This window comes from Bubalus kerabau, chromosome 17, assembly GCF_029407905.1.
Source record: "Bubalus kerabau isolate K-KA32 ecotype Philippines breed swamp buffalo chromosome 17, PCC_UOA_SB_1v2, whole genome shotgun sequence".
In the NCBI taxonomy this organism is placed as follows: Eukaryota; Metazoa; Chordata; class Mammalia; order Artiodactyla; family Bovidae; genus Bubalus; species Bubalus kerabau.
This window is the reverse complement of record NC_073640.1, coordinates 21,612,553-21,619,185: the sequence shown is the minus strand read 5'-3', so window position 1 is coordinate 21,619,185 and position 6,633 is coordinate 21,612,553.

Below are 6,633 nucleotides of genomic sequence, written 5' to 3'. Positions count from 1 at the left end.
GGTCTTTTCCCATGAATTGGCTCTTCACATCCGGTGGCCAAAGTACTGTAGCTTCAGCTTCAGCACCAGTCCTTCCAATGAATTAAGCCAACTTTTTCACTCTCCTCTTTCACTTTCATCAAGAGGCTCTTTAGTTCTTCTTCACTTTCTGCCATAAGGGTGGTGTCATCTGCATATTTGAAGTTACTGATATTTCTCCTGGCAATCTTGATTCCAGCTTGTGCTTAAAGCTCAACATTAAGAAAACTAAGATTATGGCATCCGGTCCCATCAGTTCATGGCAAATAGATGGGGAAACAGTGGAAACGGTGGCAGATTTTATTTTTGGGGGGCTCCAAAATCACTGCAGATGGTGACTGCAGCCATGAAATAAAAAGACGCTTTTTCCTTGGAAAGAAAGTTATGACCAACCTAGACAGCATATTAAAAAGCAGAGACATTACTTTGCCAACAAAGGTCCATCTAGTCAAAGCTATGGTTTTTCCAGTAGTCAGTATGGATGTGAGAGTTGGACCATAAAGAAAGCTGAGCACTTAAAAATTGATGCTTTTGAACTGTGGTGTTGGAGAAGACTCTTGAGAGTCCCTTGGACTGCAAGGAGATCCAACCAATCCATCCTAAAGCAGATCAGTCCTGAGTGTTCATTGGAAGGACTGATGTTGAAGCTGAAACTCCAATATTTTGGCCACCTGATGCTAAGAACTGACTCATTGGAAAAGACCCTGATACTGGGAAAGATTGGAGGAGAGGGGGACGACAGAGGATGAGTTGGTTGAATGGCATCACCAGCTCAATGGACATGAGTTTGGGTAAATTCCAGGAGTTGGTGATGGACAGGGAGGCCTGGCGTGCCGCAGTCCATGGGGTCGCAAAGAGTCGGACACGACTGAGCTACTGAACTAAACTGAACTTCCAATGAATATTCAGGATTCATTTCCTTTGGGACTTACTGGTTTGATCTCCTTGTTGTCCAAGGGATTCTCAAGAGTCTTCTCCAGCAGCACAGTTCAAAATCAACCTTTGGAAAGCAACAAACCTTAATGGTTTTGATCCATAGAGAGTGATGGGAGTACATTTTAAGAGCATCCTATATACCCCAAAGTCAACAGAGTCAGCTATCACCTAAACCAGTATTGTCAGTCTTTCTCATTTTAGCCTTTTTAGTGGTTGTGTAGCTCCTGGAACTCTCAAACATTGCTGGTGGGAATGTAAAATGGGGCAACTACTTCAGAAAACATTTTGGTGGGGACCTCCCTGGTGGCTCAATGGTGAGACATCTGCCTGCCAATGCAGGGGACACAGGTTCAACTGCTGGTGTGGGAAGATTCCACATACCTCGGGGCAACAAAACCCCTGTGTCACAACTACTGAACCCATGAGCCTAGAGCCCAAGCTCTGCAACAAGAGAAGCCACTGCAATAATAAATTGAGAAGGATAAAAATAAATAAATAATGAAAAAAAAAGATAACAGTTTGGTGCTTTCTTATAAAGTTAACATATACTCAGCCTATGATCCAGCAATCCCACTGCAGGTGTTCCCAGAAAAGTGAATATATCCACACTGACCTGTAGATGAATATTCACAGAAGCTCTGTTAATAACAGCCCCAAACTGGAATACCTGTCAACAGGTAAATGAAGAAACAAAAAAGCAATAGAAGGGAATGAATTACAGATACATGTATTAACATAGATAAAAATCTCAAAAACATGTTTGGCAAAAGAAACCAGACACAAGAGAATTGTAGTGTATGATTATACCATGATTTCATTTGTGTGAAACTAGAAACCACAAATCTCGTCTATAGTGACAGAGCTGATAAGAGTTGCCCAGAGCCAGAGGTTGGGGATGGGAACTGACTGGCACATGGGGTGAGGGAACCCTTTGGGGTGATTGTTCTTCATCTTCCTTGTAGTGCTTGTTACAGGGGTACCATATTTCTCAAAGTTCATCAAACTGTACAGTTAAAACTGCATTTTATGATAAAAATTAGAGTTGTATCATGTAAATTAACCTCAATAAAGTTGACTTTTTAAAAAGCCTGCAGAACCTATCCCTGGTTTGATCATCTCCCCCATAGTCATTGGTAATTATAATGGATTCCATTCCCTATTTGGAGAGTGAGGGTACCCTTGACAGTATTTACTGAGCCATCGCTGTGTGCCAGCCAGTGCTCTGAGAGCTCTGCGTGGATTAAGATGTTTAACCCATCAACAGCCCCACGTTGCATCCACTGCCATGTCAGAGATGAGAGAAGCAAGGCACTGAGAAGTTACTTGCCTAAGAGCACGTGGTTTCTAAATGACAAAGACAGGACTGACCCTACTCACACAGACTTGAATTGGCTTGTAGTAACTCCAATACATTGTCTCCTAATGAATTTTTTGGTATCTACTGAAGAGCTAGCAAATTGGAAAAAAAAAAAAAAAAAAAAAAACACCAAAGTTTTATTGGGTAACGCCAGGTAAAAGGAGGAACATAATGACTAAGTATAAGAGCAGAGCAAGGGCTCCCAAACTGGGAAAAATGCTCTAAATGTGTTTCATAAAATGAACTACTGCCCCCAGCAAACTTGTATTTATTTTACTACCTCATTGAAAAGAAGTCTCTTACATAAATACACAATTTGAAAAGTTATAAAAGGAAGAACAGCAGTCCCTTGCTTTTCTTCTCCCCAACCCCAAGCCAATGTCTACTAGGAAGTAGACATTCTCAACTCTTGTTTCTCCTGTTACTATCTCCACATTCCAAAGAGTAAGCTATTATTTCTCTTTCTTTCTTGCCTTCTTGCCCTGGGAGGTATAAAGATTTTACTCTCCTGTACCTTCTCCTCCATTTCTACTTCCTCCGACAAAACCATACCACAATTCTTGGTTAAATCAGTTATCGCTATTCAAATTACTTGGACACTGCTAAATGTCTAAGTATTAAATATTATTCACTCAGTCGTGTCCAATTCTTTGTAACCCCATGGACTGTAGCCCTCCAGGCTCCTCTGTCCATGGGATTCTCCAGGCAAGAATACTGGAGTGGGTTGCTATTTCCTTCTCCAGGGGATCTTTCCAACCCAGGAATTGAACCCAGGTTTCCTGCATTGCAGGCAAACTCTTTACATTCTGAACCATCAGGAAAGTTAAAATGTCTAAGTCCACTAAAACCAGTCTCTTTCTTATACAATCCTTCATTTTCCTTGGACTTAATAATTGCCTTATTTTCATTACTTTGTCAATTGTATTTCTCACATGTTCAAACATATCCATTCCAGTTTCTCCCTGTCATCCTTCTCCTTTCCTCCTGCCCTTATCCGGACTGGGAACTGTCTATGCTGCATAGCAGTCATACTGGACTTTCAAGGTGGATTGCGTGTGGGTTCTCCATTTCCTTTGAAGTTGTTGATACATGGAAGAGATAGCAGTGGTGTTCACTGTGATAACGCTGTTTACTCTGGAAGCTCTTGACTTTACATAATTCATTGAAAAAATATTTTACATGCATGAGTTCACAAACGTAATCAGACATTCAGAAATAGAGATTTCAGAAACCCAGTCCGAGACCCTAGGTTGTTGTTTTATTTTTTTCCCCAAACTGTGGCTATTCAAATTTATCTGATTCTTTTTTAAAATTTCTTCAACAGTACCTGAATCCTACAAGTGGAATTTAGAAAAGGCAGAGGAACCAGAGGTAAAATTGCCAACATCCACTGGATCATAGAAAAAGCAAGAGAATTCCAGAAAAACATCTACTTCTGCTGCATTGACTACGCAAAAGCCTTTGCCTGTGTGGATTACAACAAACTGTGGAAAATTCTTAAAGAGATGGGAATATCAGACTGTATTACTTGCCTCCTGAGAAACCTGTATACAGGTCAAGAAACAACAGTTAGAACCAGAAATGAGCCAACGGACTGGTTCAAAATTCGGAAAGGAGGACATCAAGATTATATGGTTACCCTGTTTATTTAACTTCTATGCAGAGTATATCGTGTGAAATGCTGGGCTGGATGAATCACAAGCTGGAATCAAGATTGCAGGGAGGGAAAAAAAAGATTGCAGGGAGAAATGACCACCTCAGACATGCAGACGATACCACTCTAACGACAGAAAGGAAGAGGAACTAAAGAGCCTCTTGATGAGGGTAAGAGAGTGAAATAGCTGGCTGAAAACTCCACATTCAAAAAACTAAGATCATGGTATCCAGTCCTACCACTTCAAGGGAAACAGATGGGGAAAAGTGGGAACAGTGACAGATTTTATTTTCTTGGGCTCCAAAATCATTGCAGAGGGTGACTGCAGCCACCAAATTAAAAGATGCGTGCATCCTGGAAGAAAAGCTATGACAAGCCTGGACAGTGTATTAAAAAGCAGAGATATCACTTTGCCAACAAAGGTCTGTAGAGTCAAAGCTATGGTTTTTCTAGTAGTCACGTATGGATGTGAGTCAGACCATAAAGAAGGCGGAGCACCGAAGAATCGATTCTTTCAAACTGTGGTGCTGGAGAAGACTCTTTTGAGAGTCCCTTGGAGAGCAAGATCAAACCAGTCAATCCTAAAGGAAATCAGCCCTGAATATTCACAAGAGGGACTGATGCTGAAGCTCTAATACTTTGGTTACCTGATGCCAAGAGCCGACTCACTGGAAAACCCTGATGCTGGGAAAGATTGAAGGCAGAAGGGGGCAACAGCCCCTTTGTACCTTTGATGGTACAAAATTATTGCTTTATATGTGATACAGTATTGTTGACTATGAGTCCTTATCTTTTGGAGATATTTACTGGAATATTTACGGTTTTAATGAAAAATTATCTAGGCTTTACTTCAAAATAATCATCTGTGGGTGTGAGGAAGTAGAACACAAGACAAATTGGTTACGTTTATGTTGGTAACTGTTAAAAGTTGGGCAATGGGCCCATGGGTGTCCATTATACCACTTTCTCTACTTTTACATTTGTTTTAAAATTTTTCATAACAATTTGTTAGATTTAAAAAAATGATTTTTTAGGGTAGGGCAGGGGCAAATGTCTGATAATGACAGATAACTGTAGGAAAATTAGAATACAGAAAGCAAGGATAAACGATGTTTCTTTTGACTTAATTAAGTTATAATGAAGCTATGTTAGTTTCACTATGGCTTTTTACATTACAAATCTTAGCATTTAGCCTTCTAACTTAAAATTTCCCCTCGTGGCTATCTCAACTGAGATATTAATATTAGGTAAAATAGCTATAACGAGGTTTTCTTTCAGTTCAGTTGCTCAGTCGTGTCCGACTCTTTGCGACCCCATGAATTGCAGCACACCAGGCCTCCCCGTCCATCACCAACTCCTGGAGTTCACCCAAACTCATGTCCATCGAGTCGGTGATGCCATCCAGCCATCTCATCCCGTCGTCCCCTTCTCCTCCTGCCCCCAATCCCTCCCAGCATCAGAGTCTTTTCCAATGAGTCAACTCTTTCTTTCTTTAGTGTTTAACAACTAGATTTACTGAGCACTGACTCTGTAGCCAAGCGCTGGTTAAGTGCTCTCCTTGAATTAATAATACTGGATATAAGCCTGGATGATTGGCAACACACCTTTATCTTATACATTGTGTCTTTCCCTATCTAGAAGGCTGGAATCATGCCCATTTTATAAATGAAAAAACTAAGGCTACATAATTTGCCTAAGGTTACAAAAGTAGCAAGTAGTAGATCTGAGATCAGAATCCAGTTTGGCACAAGAGTGTACATTCTTAACCATACCATTGTAATGGCTCATGACTTAAGTCACACACACACACCCTTTCAATCTGAGTCAAGAGACTTAGTGTTGGTTGTCTTCAGTAAGTCAGGTGGATGTAAAGTCACTTTGCAAATCTAAGACTGTCTTTCCCACCTGTAAAGTTAGAGGACTAGTCTCAACAATAATTTCCTAACAGTGTGGAAGGATATACAAGAGTGAGGGTGCTGGTGGTTAAGAAGCTAGCTTGGCAAGGATCCTTGGGCCATTTCAATCAGAGTAAAGACTTTTTTGGAAAAGAAAAACTTGTGCTAGAAGTTAAGGTATGAAGAGTCTTTGGAACTGTAACTAAAGTTTCTTTCTTGGAGCCACTGGATTCCAAGCAGCCTGGCATCAGGAAATCCTTGGAATCCTCTCCATGTACATGTGAAGTATATGCATTACACAGACATAGTTTTCTAGGGAAGGAGAGTCAAGGCTTTTGTTAAATACATGAAGTAGCTTTTGATTCCATAAAGGATTAAGGACATATAAAATCACTCTTTAGTTTTATACTCTTGGAGGAAACTAGTGATCAGTTTTTGAGAAAACCTGAATTTCCTAATTAAGAGCCAAATGTTATTAGATAATGATGAATAAGAAATGGGGTTTCCCAGGTGGTGCAGTGGTAAAGAATTCACCTGCCAATGCCAGAGATGCAAGAGACCTGGGTTCAGTTCCTGGGTCAGGAAAATCCTCTGGAGTAGGAAATAGCAACCCATTCCAGTATCCTTGCCTGGAAAATTCCAAGGACAGAGGAACCTGGTGGACCACAGTCCACAGCAGACCCAACTGAGTAACTGAGCACACAGCATACAGAATAAGACATATTAAAAGTACTGACAGCCTGATAAACTGTGTACCTTAAATTGTCACTTAA